This window comes from Plectropomus leopardus, chromosome 6, assembly GCF_026936395.1.
Source record: "Plectropomus leopardus strain MGB_pleo_1.0 chromosome 6, ASM2693639v1, whole genome shotgun sequence".
NCBI classification, from domain to species: domain Eukaryota; kingdom Metazoa; phylum Chordata; class Actinopteri; order Perciformes; family Serranidae; genus Plectropomus; species Plectropomus leopardus.
The window spans coordinates 16487364-16505930 of record NC_142181.1 but is presented as its reverse complement, the minus strand read 5'-3'; the positions used below and the strand labels follow the sequence as shown (position 1 = coordinate 16505930).

The 18567-nt window shown below is 39.3% G+C and overlaps 1 long non-coding RNA gene across 1 annotated transcript in view; it reads right to left on the bottom strand.

Moving 5' to 3' along the window:
• Positions 1-430: 430 nt before the first annotated feature.
• LOC148189349 (uncharacterized) overlaps positions 431-18567 on the bottom strand; it is a 119798-nt gene continuing 101661 nt past the window's right edge. Inside the window, exon 3 of the long non-coding RNA XR_015776718.1 lies at positions 431-751. This is a non-coding gene — a long non-coding RNA (uncharacterized LOC148189349). The remainder of the gene's footprint in view (positions 752-18567) is intronic.

The window sequence follows — 18567 nt, the reverse complement described above, 5'->3', positions numbered from 1 at the left end:
CTGAATGTACTGAAAAAGAGAGAACATACTCAACCCCGCAAGTGTAGGTGTATGAACACTCACCTCAAGCGTGAAGACGATGGCATAAAAATATCAAAGAACAGCAAAAGTCAGATATCAATGCTGAATGGATATGTTAAAAGACTCTGCAGGTGTTCTGTTAAACAACGGATGTGATAAGATCAGAGGGCTTGTTCGTATCTAAAATATTTAAAAAAGTAAATATTATGTCCAAATCCCATTTTATACATTTTAAGGACACCCATTGGTGCAAGAGGGAAAAAAACAACTTTTCTGCAAACTGTGAAGCCTTACTCTACCTAAACTAAACCTGTTTATGGCTCAAAATCTCAGGAAATAGTGTTTTACAAATAAATCCTGAACATTTTGAATTATAATATTACTTTAATATAACAACTATACTGTAAAGACAATGCACTTGTGGCCTGTTACATTATAATGACAGAATCTGATTCAAACACGACTCATCTGCAAAATTACTCATATCAGTGTGCTGTAAGACCTGTATTGATTTAAAAACAACAAAAGAAATGATTGCACCAAAACAAAAAACAGAAAAAAAGAATATACTGGCTGTGGACTGGAGTGTTGAATGGATTTTCCAATAACGCAGAGAAACAGCGGAGAGCTGGAATACCAGGGCGGAGGGGATGATTTGTTTCCAAGTCACAGGTCACACTTGAAGATATAACGTTAACTTCTCACTTCACTTTCAGGCTAGAAATGGGATCTAAAGGAAAATAAAGACATAAAAGAAACATAAAGGGCAGTTTAGTCTGAGAACATGTACCATAACAAACAGCTCTGGATTGATTTTGTAGGCTTTCGGCTTCTCAGACTCACTGACACAGAGAACAGACTTCACTGTAGGTAACTATGGAAAAAAGTAAGAAAAAATAATGACATTAATGCTATAACAACTGGATCTGTTGCAGGCAGCGAGATGACGACCAGATGTCATGAAACATAGTCACCATATGGTCGATAGGATCTGCAGAAAATTACACACTCAGTCAGTTATAAATAAAAAAGGCACACACCGTAAATTACAAACAAATACACCAAACTCCGGCCCATGTTTCTTTATTTTTTTATGATGTACACTGATGAGAATGATCAAAGTAACAGCTATTACCCTTTATGGTTTTATGTGTATCCATCAAAAAAAAAGAGAAAGAATGTTTAATGTTTCCAACGACTGACAGATTGCAAAAAGCAACTCAACATCAAGACGCAGTCCTTTTTAAAGTCAGTGAATGGCATCTCTCAGCAGCTTCACAGAACCAAATACATTTCACTTTCTCTTTGATTATCTGCTTCAACTTCTCAGTCACCATTTTAGCGCTCCACACCCCAAGGGCTGTGAGCAGAGAGAGCGGAGCGAAGGAGAGGCGAAACTACAAAACCAAAACATAAACTTTGTATGTGAGGGAGAAAAAAGAAATAGCAACGAGATGAGATGGAAGTAGATGAATCAGTTCATCCTGTTGTTTATCCTATATAGAGGCTTATGTCCCAGTTCTGCATTGAAACATTTTATTGATTTGAGACTACTTTTTCCTCAAGAGAAACAACAAAAGAAAAACGTGTGGCTATGCACATAAAGAATCAGCTTACACAATCCCCCAAAAAAGATGTTTCCCGGTGCCCATAATGGTATTTACATTTGCTGCTAAGAGTTCTGCCGTCTCCCCAATGGAGTGTATCAACCAGGTTATTTCAGAGCATGCCCGAACCATTCTCTCATGGCCTGTGTTAACCTTATTTCTCCCAGTAACCTAGTTTTCTTGTGTGCATTCAAACACAGTGATAGATTAAAGAGGTTGACCTGAAACTTTGTGACAAAATAAATTTAGAAGATGCATGTCCTCCTCTGGCAGAAGCAGCACAGAACTATCTTTTAGAAAAGTGTCTTCCTGCAAGGCTTTTCAGCGGTACACCTCTTGGGTTCGGCTGGTTTTATGCATGAGTGAGCAAGTGTGAGAGAGCAAGAGAGAAAGACAAGGTGAAACTGGTCAATAAGTGTGCCTGTGTGTGTGTGTGTGTGTGTGTGTGTGTGTGTGTGTGTGTGTGTGTGTGTGTGCGCGCACGCGTGCTCCTCTGAAATAGATGGAAGGGAGGAGAGAAATAATTGTTGAATTGTTTTTATAGGGCTTTCCCTGGGAGATTTAGATGCAGATTCATTAATCTAAAAGCAAGATGCCCTCTCTGAGGATTTTCTGGTGGAAACAATACAGCACAGGGAAGAGAGCAGCTACACTTGACTTTTTCCTCCCCCCTCTTTCCCCTCATTTTCTACCCATTTCTTTATTTCTTGCTTTTCATCAGTCCCTCTCTCTCTCTCTCCCTCTCTCAGACTGTTTCTCCCTGCAATGAAACACTGTAAGTGAACACTTGACAGAAAATAGGGTGCATAAAAAATACATTGATTTGAATAGTTTATTCAAGTTCAGTTTAAGGTCTATGGAGCTACTCCTTATGAGGTACTGTTTAATTCCGTCTGTAAAATAGCAAAAACTAATATTTTACATTGTACATCACATTGTTGTAATTAATGTTTTGACAACTTGTGAATTCATGTCATAGACTACAGAAGAAGTGGAACTAGCCACCAGGATGTCACCCACTGGTTTGTGGACTATAGTTTTGCAGCCTCATGTCTGGTGTTTTGGTCATCATCATTTTGTTTATTTTGCTGGTAGGTTTAAACTTATGTACGTTTCTCAAAAATGCTGTGGTGAATATGTGATTAGGTTTAGGCACACAAATCAGTTAGTTATGATTAGGAAAAGATCATGTTTTGCTTACAACACCTATGTTTTGTGCCAGAAACACTGATGGAAACACCACGAAGGGTCACCAAAAAAATAATCTTGTCAATGGTTTTGAACAGCAGTTTGGCAGGCTTCTCACCTCGGTAACATATATTTTGTCACTTTGGAGACTTTGATATGAAATGTATGAAATTTGCAAATGTAATGTATTTATGGTTTGCAGAAATGCATAATACAAACATTTCTTCTGGCAACTGGACTGTAAACTGAATGAAAGACGGTTTATTTTCTCATAGACTTCTGTACGATCAGACACCATCTCTTCTATTTGCACCAAACTCTGCTGCATTTGTAATACTGGAATTGTTTGGTTTTGCCAGCAAAGACAAGGTTGACGACCTTAGGTGCCAGTTTGAGATGAAATATTCAAGCATATTTTATTCAGTGGTGTTAATACAAGGTAAAACCAAGAAAAAGGGAACACAAACAGTAATTGAAGCCCCAAGGTGAGCGCTACTCCTCATGAATTGAGCTGAGTTCACTTTATCAAGGACTAAGACTCACATTTTCATGTGCCCTCTGCTGTGGGTGTACAGTGTTCCTTTGGGTTTTTTTCCTCACCCTCCAATTGAACCAAACTTAAAGGGAAAACACTCAAGAGATTGACTAAACTGTTCCAAACATAAACAGTGTGAACACACTTCAGTGCCGGATGCCTACACAAACACCCACAACATCCTCAGATTACATCAGCCTCTGGTGCACTGAAAGCACACACACAAACAGCATGCACGCACACATGCATGCACATATGCATGCGCGCATGTACGCACGCATGCGCGTACACACCCACCCCCCCCCCCCCACACACACACACAACAATTCAATCACAAGCATATTTTGCTCAGCTCTCACTTTTTTTTTTACTGGACCACATGGGTCCCTTAAATTCTTATTCACAAGAATGACCAGGCAGACAGCTTCACATTTATCACTCATCAAATTTAACAGCACATCAGTATACACACATAGATTCAACAGCTACACTGCAAGCATCAGCTGATGGTATATTTTACCTTTTCACATTGATTCCCAAAGGGCAAAACTCTTTTTACTGCAGTAAGTGCTGCAGCTGGAAAGGATTCGGATCTTGCTCTTAGAGACTTCAAAACAGTATTTCAACGCCATTTCTGCTTTGTTGCGAGGACACTCCCGTAAAAAAGATTTTTTATTTTAGTGAGGCCATTTGCTAGTTAAAGGGGAACTCCACCAATTTTACACATGAAATTCACTTAACTTTTCATGAGAAGTGCCTCTCATTCTGTGGAAACAGCTGTAAAATGTCCTCTGGAGCTCTAGAGGGAGCTTTCTCAGGTGAAGAAAATGTCTGATTTGGTTTGGGACATACATTTTTATATAAAGCTGGCATTACAAACAGAAATGTGGGATTTGAGAGAAGTTAGCGTTTATGAAGCGGGGGGCTCAAAAGAAAGATCCTATTTAGATGCATTATTAGATAAATCAGACCAGAAGGCTTAAAGGAACACTATGCAACTTTTAGTTGATTGTTTAGTATCATTCCCAAGTCATCAAATACAGATGTAGTCTGACCATCAACCAAATGTGTTAGCATTTTACGACCTGGGAGTGAGACTCAACATTAAATAAAAGTTGTATAATGTTGCTTTAAGAGTAAAAGGCTGCATATTAGCCATAAATGTTAATTATTCTTTTAAAAAAAGAAGCCTCTTATGAGTCACAAAGCTTAATGGAAGTGCAAAGTACCCCTACCCCTTAAATAAAATGAATCAACCAAAGCTAAAATCATTTCTGGTTATAAAATCTAAACACATTATCAAAGTTAAGTGTATTAGGACAAAATGAGGGGACATTCTCAAACCTAGATTTTGGGCATTACTGGAGCCATAAAAGACTGGGTGAAAAAATCCTGATTGAGTGAGGTCTGACACTCCTTCTCAACAAACACACACTACCAAAACAAACCTGTGAACTCAAACATTTTCAATGAAACCCACAAAGTTGATGACCTGTTGAACATGCTATTGAGACCATAACACACTGACTTTGACTCTCAGGAGAAAAGTTATTGAATTTTGATGAAAACAGCCTCTAGGGGGCATTACAGGAATGGCAGGCACGTCAAACATAGGCCTTTTTTTGGTTTGTTTTCTAGTTTTTACATACTCACTGCCTTTCCTCACCTCCTCTCCTCCTGTCTTAATCCCTTTGGCCTTTTTCACTGCAGACATTTTTGAGTTGTCAGGAAAAACACAGGTTTTCTAAAACCTTCACAATGGCTTCCTTTTCTTCTGGTGTCCCAGTGAGAGTGACACGGAGCCAGTATTTACAAACCAGGACCCTGAAATCACAGCAGCTAAATATAATACAGCCATCATTAATTTCATCTTTTCACACCTGTGCTTTTCCCACTGTGACATGTCAAAATATCCTTAGTGAAAAAGGCCTGTGAGGACTAACAGTGTGCCACTTGGCCTTTCCTGCACTGTACACGAGGAGGAAATCCACCACGAACAGTTCAGCTGTTGAATAACATGGCAGGTTTTTATCTCTTACATTCTGAATGTACAGGTGGATGTAATTGTTCTCCAATTACTGCCTGCATTGTGGTGTGTATGTGTACATATATAAGCTTGGTGTGTGTTGACTAAACAATGTCTGACTGGTGACCTGCTCTTCTCCCAAACCTGCTAAATTGAGTAGACTGCACCTGCAGGTGCCCCATTGGCTTAAGAGCACACACTCATACACAGACACTCACACACACACACACACACACATGCATGCATATATGCGCAAACAAACAAACACATAAACGTGCACAAGGACATACAGACGTACACATACGCACAAATTATGACAAGTGCTGATATGCATGAATGCACAAGGACAAAGGACACACACACGTGCCCACCAATGGACATACACACAGACACACATACACAAACACTCATACAGTATACACCTGTGGGAAAATAAAGAGGAGCTCTGAAACGGTTGGTTGCACAAGGTCAAACCCTGCATGTGAGTATGCAAACCACACACGTACACACTCAAATACACAGATACACACACAAATTAGGCCATACAAATGCATACTGGCACTTGGATTTAGCCACAGGGGGTGAGGAGAGAGAGAAAACAGGAGCGAGCAATAATGAGAGAGAGAAAGAAGAAGATGAAGAGCAGAAAGAGTGAGATGAAGGAAAGAGGGAGGTAATTAGATGAGCAACGGAACAGGAAAAACAAAAAAGGCGAAGGGTGTGCTCCATTAGGAGTCATGGGGTTGGAAAAGGGTAGAAAAAGAGTCTTACCCTTAATTTGCACAGTCATTAACTTTTTGATTAACTGTTGGACTATTTGCCAAGTACTGTGGTTGCTCCATGGTTTATCTTTGTTATTAAAACGTATTATTATATGTTAAATCCAAATCATTTTTGCAGTGAGAAAAAGGTAAAACAATTAGGAAGTGTAGGTTTAGATCAGTACAAATGGTTAAAGTAGGTTAGGATAAGAAAAACAAACATGGTTGTGACACACTGTAAAATAACTCAAAGATCACTTGGTTTACACGTCTCGAACACCAGTCTACCCATTAATTATAAAGATGGACGACACACCCCCACTTACCCCCGCTATGCTGAAGTGAGGTTAAAGTATCCGAGATACGTCTGCAGCCATCTTGCAAGGGTGATGTCATTGAGAGCCCGCATCTGCACAGTAGCGATATCCTGCCAAACACCCATCTGACCAATCATGAGCAGCTCCATTGAACGCGAGCACATGGATTGGCTGTCACAGCTGTCAATCATGGTGGAAAAGCCCCCTTTTGCATAATTTGATAACTCATTAAAACCGAACTTAACATTAAAACAAACAGTTGATCAAAAATCAGGATGATGAGAACTACCTTCAGTGACAGAAAACGTCTTTGGGAAAAATTTATTTGGTGTGTACTTTGAGTTTTTAGTTTGGCCTATGTCCATTCACTAACATGGAGGGGCGGGCCTTAGGACCTACACTGCAGTCAGACACCAGGGGGCGATCGAGAGTGAACAGCCTCACTTTGGGGGAGCTGTCATGTCGTCCATCTTTATATACAGTCTTTGAGTCTACTGGTGAAAAGTCCTGTTTGTTTGACATGTGCCACACCAACCCACCTTGTTGCGAGGACTTTCGCTCCTTTTACAACTTCCTAATTTACTTCCATCAGTGCATTGTTCACATTACCGCAACCTTCCTGATCACGCGTATTATATACAATTTGTGGTGCATTACTTTTTGTAGGTATGGGTACAAACAGTGCATGAGAACAGCCTGAATGGACATGTTTATTTAACTCACAGTTAGAAATAAATTTTGTTGATTGATTTTACTTTGCTTCAAAAAAAGGTTTTCTCTTATCTTCATATGGCTCATGCCTAGTTTTTCAGATTTGTATTTTGAGTGATAGAGTGTCAGGAGCACGGAAACTTTGGTTTTATGGTTTACCCAACGCTTCATTTAACAGAGAGCCTAATTACAGGAGAAGATGCCAAACAGAATCAGCAATGCACACATGCAGTACATACACACGCATGTATGCAGAGCGTTTGATCACCACACACTTTCCCATTTCTCTCTTTCTTCTGATGTGCCTTGCAGATATTTGTATTTCCCAGTGTGGTTCATTCAAACAGAGAATCTGGGTGAGCCACTTTCCTCCATCAGTGTGTACAGTATATGTTTGAAGGCTGCAGTGGTTTGTTAGGTTGCTCAACAGAGAATAATGGTTGGCAAGAACAAGAGGCAGAGGAGAGGAGGGGATAGGAAGTGGAAAGGCGATGAGAGACCTTAATAATTCAGCTTCTGGCATAAATTGCTGAAACTGAAAGTATAGCTAATTACTTTTGAGATAAACTTCCAGTGAACTTTCCAGTGTTGTCAAATGTTTGCTGCAGAATAGGAGGTGTAGTGTGTCAAATGCAAATATTTGCTTACTTTATTTACAACAGGAGAGGTTCTTGATAATATAGAGATAAATATATTTTCAGAAATAGAAACTAACCTAGATTGACAAAAAAAAGTGTTCATTTATTTGAGTGCTGGCATCAGTATAAGTTCAAATTCTGGATGATATTTTTGGGAGGTTCACAGGTTTGAATTTAAATGAAGCAAAGCAGATTTTTTTATTGTCCTTGGAGTTAATTTAACATTAGATTAATGTTACACTGCAAAATTAGGTTTAAATAGCTTGAGTCAATTCAGTTTTGCTTGAGCTGAAAGTTCTCTCACACTAAGCAATATCAATGTCACATACTCTTAAAAATGTTTATAATGAAATTATTAGGCTAATCATGACATATGTTGCAACTCCACAAAGAACACAGTTTGAACTATTGATACTCTTGTCTGCACTGCATTCTGCTTGCAACAGTTTTTTTTTTTAAGATAAACTATGCAGGATTTTCCTAAAAAAAAAAATGTATAGAAAAAATGTATAGACTCATCAGAAGTAAGCTCTCACTGTCATCACTTATGACCCTCTGGAAGTGTGTAATGGTATATTATTCTGCAGACTGCTCTCCGCCTGTATTTTTTCTTTTCTTTTTTTTTTGTGTGTTTTGGACATTTATGGGGGTATCACACCACACCACTCAAATGAAGTTCGGGCTATATGAAAAGGTAGCAACTATAAGCAGCAGATGTCTATAGCCCCTTAGCCCCTTTCACACTGCCTGTTCAAGGTGGGAATGTTATTATGCCACCTTGCCATTCTGTATCAAAGGTACAATCGCTGCATGGTGGGACAAAGTCTTGTCTTTAAAGAAGTATATTGCTAATATAAAGCGGGCCCTAATATAAAACTAGGCTGCTGATGCAATGGAGAGCCTTGTACTTTTAAAATTGATTCTACATGACCAGAGAATACAGAGAAAAAGGGTGCTTTTGCTCAAGAGGTAGAAAACCTACAACTACCAGAATGCCACACACCTGATGTAATGTGGAATGGTCCTTGTGAAACAATGGCAGCCTGTCGGATCTCGTATTACAGTTAAATTGTAAGTGAAAACATTTTTCTGAAAACATTTGAGGTGAGAAATATGCAGCTCACTAACACAATCTTGTTTTTTTATTCGATCAGCAGTCTACTTTTACCATTTGATCAGATTAAGTCTGAGTTTGAGAGACCAAGAAAAGTGGGTCTGTCTCTTGATTGGCTGTATACTCTTTGAGTATGTGGTGGCAGTGGCAGGGTTGGCGATAGGCAATACGAAAACGCAAAAGTACAGCCTGTATTTTGAGCAACAGCCCCAACAGCCAACAAATCTCCGCCAAATGATATAAATTGTGTAAATTGAACAAAAAAAGTTTGCCGCAGTTCATCTACACGTACTACACACATTGTTTTGACACAAAGCTGGTTGAAAATCTGTGAAGCATCCTTTTAAGCTGACAAGTGAGGAAGCAACAGCACTGAAACTGTGTCTGTCTAAAAAAGACAGCAAAAAGAAAGGATGGGAACAACACAGGACAGATGTGATGTTCTGATCATGAGTTATGTGTGCGGCCCACCACGGGAGTTTTAAAAAGCAGCCAGTGGCAGTCAGCAGCTAACTAAAAGAAGAAGAACAGTGTCCTAAAATGTCTAAAATGAGCTCCTTACCCACTGAGCAGATGGTGAGATCAGCTGCCATATAACAGACGATAAATGACTGTTTTTCCCATGTTATGCCAATGTTATTGTTTAAAAAAGCACTGCCGATGCGTATGTTATGTCACACTGAAAGAAGATGGTATTCTGTTAAATGCTATGCCTCTTTTGCCTTTGCAATGCCAGCATGCTATATACATTCACACACTGGAGTGGAGAAATGCTGCTCTGTGTAAAAATGTAAAAGTAGCATCAAGAAGGACGTTGCAGCAGCCATATAGTGTGATCTCTTAAATATACAAATATCCAAACACACTACCAAATGAGATGGGGTTGGCTTTTACTTTCACTACACTACACAACACTAACCAACAATATTATAGCACAGTATACCTTTAGAGGTTAGGAGATTTTTTTTATTGTTAAGTAACATGCAGTTCTTCCGTGAAGGTACCACAGTAATGACAGAGTAAAGACTCAATACTTGCAGTCTTAAACCTTCCTCCAGCAAGCATTACTGTGGCAACTTAGGTGTTCATGACTTCCTTTATTAAAATGATGTAAGAAGAATTTATCAAGATAAATCTATGTGATGTCTTCTTTATTAGAATGGAGTAATAATATCACACTGTAATACTAAAGGTACAAAAATATCAAAGCTCCAGTATCTTTACAGATTAGACCAGTTAAAAGTCCTCATCACACATTAATTTGGCCCAAATAATATGAATATTTAAGGATTGTGCAAAAGGGGCTGAAAATCAATTTTGTAGGTTTTATATATTTTGTTTTTATGATTTAGGTTTTGGTTTAGGGATATTCTAACTGTAATTCTGCCTGTGGCTGTGACTTAATTATATAAAGTGGACATGCATGGGTAAATGAGTGTTAATTATCCACATAATAAATTATCATTTCATAACAGCCAGATGTAATTTAATTACAATGCATTATTGAGAAAATTATAGTCATCCATGATTTTAAGAATTCATAAAATATTAATACTTTATAGTTCAATTTTTATCTTATTTTTCATACTGTACTAGCATTAACAACACTCCTAATAAATCCTCTAACTATAAATCATGATCTTCAAGGTGGTCTCACATTCGTTCCAGCCTGACTTAATGTAGCTCCTCCCTAGTCCTCCAACCACAGAAACCACTTAAAAGATCCAGTGTGAAGAATTCAGGGGCATCTATTGGCATAAATGGAATATGATTTTCATAACTAGGCCTTTGTTTTAGGTTATAATTACCTGAAAAGAATAATAATGGTGTTTTCACTACCTTAATGAGCCTATTATATCGTCATATGGAGCAGGTCCTCAGGAGTCTGCCATGATTTGGTTTCAGAATGGTTTTGCATTTTTGCGTTGGCCATCATAGTTCTCCTGCGTGCTTGGCATACAGCAGCCTCACCACTAGATGCCATTAAATCCTACACACTAGACCGTTTATATTACATGTCACATTCACTTACACACACACAGACACACACACACACACGCGCACACACACACACACACACACACACTGCTGGCCGTGGCTACCATACAATGTGTCACTTGCTACTCAGTTTAAGTGGTTTACACGTACTCACATTTGAGATTCAGTATCTTGCTGATGAAAGAGCTAGGGATCGAGCCACCGATCTTCTGATAAGTGGACGACCAGCTCTAGAGCGTCTAAGAGAGTCTTATCCACACACAACCCATGGATAAGACTCTGGGCTGCTGTAACACTTGAATTCCCTCCCCCAGCGATCAATACAAGTATTATTTTATGTGACAAAGGCTCCCAATTCAAGTACAGTAGGCCCTACAGCTAAAATGGAGTCTTAACAGTGCAGTGGGGTGCAGCGGAGCTCAGGCGATACAATCAGTCCCACTGGCTGAAACAGTCGGTGCAAACAGTGAGAGAGCGCCACAGAAAGGCAGGAATCCTGAATCAGTGGAGGTTGTCACCCAAAATTACAGCTATTTTAGAGTTTAGGGTTCATGTCAGCTCATGGAATTGTTGATTTCCGCTGAATTGACTCAGACTTTCACAACTAAAAGACTGTGAAGGAAGAAAGGAGGGGATTATTGACTAACAGGCGGAGGATACAAGTGTGATGACAGTAATACTGTGCCAAGAATGACACTGCAAAGAATGGAGCAAAATGAGGTTTTGAGGTTCTATAAGACAACCAGTTTTGTTTGTTCATGTCTTTGTATGACGTGAATTATATTTGTTATTGATCTTTTCATTTCTCAGGGATCAACTGAATACATATTTTTTTTGTGTCCACCAAACTGATATACTTGTGGAGTCATGTGGAAAACTAGAGGCCCACACGTGCCAGTTATATTTGACATGCTTTTATGGTTATAGTCCATAATCTTTTTATGGGAATCAGCTTTCAGATCACTGAATTGTGAAGTGTGACAATATGCATCAACATTTTTGACGTTACTGAATTTTTCCACATGCACTGACCTTTCCTCACTGCCAAACAGCCTATACAGCTTGACAATCTTAAAATCTGCCATCTTTAAGACTGAGATAGATGGGTGATAAGTCGGCAGCAAGTCTGACACAATATGCTCGCATCGGTGACGTCAGGTGTGAAGGTCTATAGGCTGAGGCAGCCCTCAGATTTATTTTTTAAGTGGGAGCACCTAACACACCTAATCCTTATACGGTAATGGTCTTTTTCTTTTGAACAAACAGTCCTTGTCAGTGTCACAGTGACATAGCAGCAATGCAATTGAATAAATCATGTTTATTTTTTGCCTCCTTAAATGTCTATTTATGTCTTATTAAATGTCTCTCTCATGGTGATGGGCTGTGATCTTTACATCTGTCAAGTGTTATTTCCACACGTCTTTACCACAAATAAAAACAATAAATAACTTAAAACAGACACCAACTGACACCTACACCTCTATGTGCACGCCATACAATTTATAGCCAGCAGTCCTTGAATATTACACTGCATTTATGCTCAAGCTATAGATCTAGTCCTATGAGGCAGACAAAAGAAAAAGGAAGCAGACAGGAGGAAAGAAGAGAAGATGAGATGAATGAATGAAGGACAGAAGAGTACTTGAAAAAGCCAAGTACAGTAGAGGACATGAAATGACAGAAGTAGAGAAAGCAAGAAGAAAGAAGAGTGGTGAAGACAGAAAAGGATCAAAAGACAGAGAGAAAGACAACAAGAGCAAGAGGGACACTGGGGGTGGACATGGGGAATAGATAGCCAGGGGCGTAGAGAGAGAGAGACACAGAGACACAGAGACAGGGGGAGAGAGAGGAGACAGTTGGCAACATTTTGACAAAACAACGGCCAGAAGCGCACTACTGCTGAACAAAAATCGAGCTGCCGCCAGAGGGGTGGCTGGGTGAGGAGGAAAGAGAGACAACAGAGAGAGCGAGCAGACAGAGGCATATTGATGTGTATGTGTGAGACACCAGAGGGACTGTGTGTTGGGAATGTGTTGGCAGGGCGGCACACTTTCCAGAGGACGGGCAGAACATAACCGTAAGCAAAACTACTATCCAAGTTCAGCAAAAGGGCAAGAAAAGAGGAGGAAACAGAGGAGCACAACATGGACACAAAGTGACATTTTCAGACATCTTAATAAAATTTATATGTAAGATGGTGGTGAAGGAATAAGTAAAACAAAAAATGCTATGATGCATTTTGCAAGATAAGAACAACATTAGCATTTACTTGGAGCCATATTCTTGTCCCTATGACAAAGATAAGTACAATATTTCACTCTCATTTTAGCTCTGTTTTGGTTGCCACCAACTCTTGAGGGCAATATTTAGCTGTTTTTGTTTAAATACTTTACTATTTACACCACGCCTGTCTACCAAAACAAAGAAGCTCAGATTACAAACACACGGCAAACTCCAAAGCTGAAAAATGAAACCAGTGCAAAAGTGTCAAAAGCTGTAGTTCACTGAATGGCCTCTTGAGGCTGACTCCAAAACAGACCCAATCCCCATAGACCCCTCATGTTAGAGTGCCCCACTTAAATATTTAAGGGCTATGATTACAACACACACAGGGAGAGAGTTACTCGTTTTACTCTGGATGCCATTGTTCCACTACTTCTTTACATGGCAAACTTGCTTATGTATTGATGTTTTGGAAATATACGGCACCTCTGACATTGTGAGATAAGGCATTTGGCCTAAGATTTGCACTCTCTTAGTGCCTTATAGTCTGTGGGATCCTTAAAATGAGTGACCCCTTCCATATCAGAAATAGTCATTTATTTCTATTGCTACTATAAAAGTTTGATTATCGCAGTTTTTTTTTGCTTTCAAAAACCACAATACGTCCCACCAGCTGTTTCAGATGAGTGAGAAAATAAAAAAACAATTTGAAAATATTTATGCTAAAAGGGAATGTATTTCATTCAATTATGTAGATATCACATGCTAACACATATTATGCAAATACTTTTGATATATACCATGTTGTATGAAAACCAAGCATTGACAGCCAAGTCAACATTTGCTGGGAGCCTTGTGTGCCTATTAATGCACACACTCTTCCTGCTGCGTTTGGCTACTCCAACAGTCAATTTGCAGTGAGGAACTCTAGTTTAGTAAGTATATGTGAGAAACTAAACTGACAGGAAAAAAAGATGTAACAGCTCAGTATTACAGAGACAACGACAGGAACGCTGCGATGATGGAGTTGCAAAACTGAACCCATGTCATACTCCCTTTGCCTCAAGAAAAGTCCAGCATTTGGAGGTGCACAACACTTTTGGAAATTCATGACTATTTTCAGGGTGTGCAGCTCTCTGTACATTATTATGTAGTGTGATATAGTTCGTGTTTTAGCAGTAAAGGAGAGAATGTTGGCCTAGAAATGTGACGGTGCCGTAACTGTGACTAAGCCGTAGAGACAGTCACTAATCAATCCACTAACTGATAAATGTTTGTGCTGCATAAATTAGATCATTATGACTGTCAAGTGAATTGCCAGTAGAGATATGGACTTATATGTGGTTAGGGTTAATCTAACTGTGGCAGAGCTCAAAGGGATTTTTTCCCAGGTGCTGCAATTATACCCGGCAGCCCTGCAGACTAATGTCATAAACTGATGACCTCACAACTCATCATTTATCAAGATCGATTTCTTATCAAGCTTGTTGCATGGAGGCAAAACTAATCGCACAAACTGCTCATTCAAAGACAGTATATAAAGGTTCCTGCAGGATGAATGAGAATACACAGTCTGTGCACACCTTCAAGAGCATCACTTGTTTCAGAGAGCCACGGCTTGGCGGAAATACATAAAAGTGTGTTCTGTCGATGGGCCTCGCAGCAAACAGTGCATCAAAGCTGCATGTCTGTCTGTTTTGTTTAAGCCTATATGGCTGTCTTCTTTTGTCTGTTTGTCTGCTTAACTGGCTCCTGGGTGGGAAAAAGAGTTTAAATATTGATGCATCAGGAGTTTTATAATATAATGAAGAATCCATGCCAGAGCCTCAAGTTTAATAGCAGCACATTGACATTGAGGGAAATACCCTGTGTAGCAATACATGCCTACACTGTGGTTAAATAAAGCTTCCCTTCCTCAGGTAGTCAGGCAATAATAAAATGTTTAATTTGAAACTCTGTCATGCATTCTTCATAACTGATGGATCATAGCGTGATTCAGGGAACACGCAACTCTAACATTTCAGGATTCAGTGAAGCTGTTTCTCCAAGACCTTTAAAGCCTTTGCCATTGAGGAAACAAAAAGATAGCCGTGGCTGAAGGCATTATGTTTCAGGTTGTCCCTCCATTTGTCCACCCAAATGCCCCATTCATATGAACACAGTATCTCAGAATGCCTATAGGGAATTTCTTAAGATTTGGCACAAACGTCCACATGGACTTGATATGGAAATGGTTAGATTTTGGTGGTGATAGGTGAATGGTCAAGGCAGACCTCACAAAACATGTTTTTTGGCTTTAACTCCAAAATCCATTCACTAATTATGACAACATTTCACACGAATATATAATAGCACAGAATAATGAGGTGATGACATTTTATATCTAAATGGTCAAAGGGCAACTTCACTGTGAAATCATAATGTTCTGCAAAAACCCTATTTTTCTGGCTATAAGTTAATGTCATAACTCAGGAACAGAGGAGTACTAATAGATACAAATACTGGGTGATCACCTTATACTGTACTGTTTGCAGGGACATATAATCGCAAGGTGGTAATTCTAGTTCCTTAAAACTCCTAATTATCGACATCACTATCACTGACATTTTACTGAGAGTATAATATTTCTTTCTGTTCTTACGGGGGGGGTGGGGTGGGGGGTCACATCTTTTAGAGATCAAATTACTTGTTTTTGAAAAATAGTCATATTACACCAACAAAATTCCTTTCTTACTTCTTCTTTACCCTTGCTATCTCATGTGCCCCTTGCTCCTCTCTCTTTTCATATACCTACTCTCCTCTCCATGTTGTCTATAATCTCTGTTGATATTCATCAGATGAAATGAGGTGGAGAGACAACACTCCATTAATATCCTGTGCTCCCCTGAACATCTGCAGCGACACGTCAAAACATTAGCAGTGACAGATGAGTGTGCTGATCTGCAGCAAGACTGACGCACATCTTACTTCTCTCTCAGTATTCTCCACTGAACACCAACCACTTCGCAGACAAACAGAAGAACAGCCGGCGAACAAACACCTAAACAAGAAAATATATACAAACAGATTGTTCATTACCAACCCTGAGAGGATTTGGAGGATACGTATGTGCGTGGCATTCACTCTCACGTGTATGTTTGTTACCAATCACATTGCAAAGACAGAGACAAAAACTTACAGAGACAGAACTATTCAGAGCCAGAGAGGAGAGGAAAACATACTGAGGTAAAATGTGTTGTCAGCCTCATCAGATTAAAAATCTGTTAGTTTGTCACTTGAGGGAACATTGTTATCTTCGAAGCTGAGTGTAAAATAAGTGTTCAGTGTGATGAATCCCAAGCAGGAACATCTAATTATCTGACCAGTGACTTCATCAGCAAAACAAAAAATGTTTGACTGGGAGGTTGATTTTGATGGAGCATCGCTGTTGTCATCATCAGTGATGAGGAATAAAGAACTGCTGTCTCTGATGAATACTGCAGCAGAAATATTGAGACATGAAGCAAAGTGGAAACACAGCAGTCTTTTTTTTATTATTTACATCTAATAATTACATCTAAAACTGGAAAATCTTCTGAATTAAAGTGTGGTGTCTCATGCAGTGTTAAAATAAAACTAGGATGATGAATGGGAAAACACGTTCTCATTCCCAACTCGTCAGATATGGCAGCTTGGTCAGTGGCCCTAAACTTAGGGTGTTATTTACATTTGTCATGATTGTTTCGTACCGTGCTTGAGCACAATTGCTCTCCCCTCCCCTCTACCCCACCAGTCAGTTTTCACATCATTCTGTGAGTACACTTGCGTATGATCAAGTGTAGCAAACAGACAATGGAGTCCTGCTTCACAATCTACCATGCAGCTCGGGGGATAAAATAAACCCATGCTGCGCGGATACGAAGGTTTTGGAAGCAACAGGAGGTGTTGAGGATGCCTTTACAACTCTACTTGGTGACTACAACTTGTGGTTGTGAGAAACAGACCAGTTATTGACTAGAATAATCTCTTTGGATTTCCACAGTGGATTTAAAAAACAAAAAAAGGGTGGACAAGCACACTAGTGACAGAAGTTATGTTATTAAAACGGCAGTGACAGCGGCACACACACAAAAGAGAAAGTTTGCTTTCTCACCTCCTGCGGAACATACGCGAGCACACACGAATCGTGTCCAAGATCACAATGTCAAGCTGACTCGAGCATGATCTGTTTGAGTGGGGTACACTTGTGTTTGCACTAATTAAATGAACTGGACTTTGGTGTCAAGTGTACTCAGATCCAGGCCCAGGTCCCTATTGTTAAACCACCCATAGACCATGGCGCTCTAGGTACCCTTCTAGTATCAGTTTTTATGTGTCAGTTAGTCCTCACCGGTCTATCCAGACCTTAGCTTCTCTTGTTATTTACAACATTGTATTCCATGTCTGACTGTCCTGGAAGAGGAATCCCTACTTTGCTGCTTTTCCTGAGGTTTCTACCATTTTTCCCATGATAAAGGGTTTTCGGGGGAGTTTTTCCTTTCTTGGCTTGACTAGCATCGAAAATCCATCTCCAGACCCACACAGGTTTGAGTCCATGTCTTAATAAGGTAAATTGGATCCGGTTTGTGTCAGAATCAGGAATACATTTCTTAATTAATTTGGGTTCAGGTCCATAATTTTGGACCCATGATGACCTCTAATGTAACATGCTACAATGTCTTTTCAAAATAAAACTTCTGTGTTTATAGGATGTTACATTTAACAAAAAAAAGTTTAGGCAACAAAATTAATTGTTAGCTTTAGAGAAAACACTGCGGTTTGGATTAGAAAAGGTAAGTTTGTTACATAACTTAACTTTTGGTGTCACATGGGTCATAATCAGCAGTGTCCTGGATGAAAGTGTCCTGGTTGAGTTTTAAGTTCGATTGGACCAGATATTGATTAACAAATCTTGCTTAAAAGAAAAAGAAATTCCTTTTTAACATAGCATGGAATAATTTCAAGTTTTCTTTCTTTTTCTTTTAACCGTACGACCTCAGAGGAAAGATTTGTAAAACAAAATAACCACCAGGAGTCTCGTGAAGCGAGATAAATGAGTTAGTGAGCTAACTTTAGGCTTAAGCCCAGCATCGACAGCCTTCTGATGCCAGCTCTTTTTTAAGGAGGTACATCACCATGGTAACTGCACTGGTTATAAACATCTTTCAGTACATAAAAAAGCCTTCCTTAATCTTACCAGTCAACTGGGGAAAAATGGCATTGCACACTACTCCTCGAAAACGATGGTGATTCGTTTGCATAAATAGTTTTTTTATCTCACACTGATGAGATACACTGTAGTTTCTATGACAAGTGTCTTACCACGTCCTAATATTGGGACAGCAGTTTTTTGCACCACCATCACTTTTCTTTTGGGAATTGTCTGAGTCTTGGTAACAGAAGCACACTT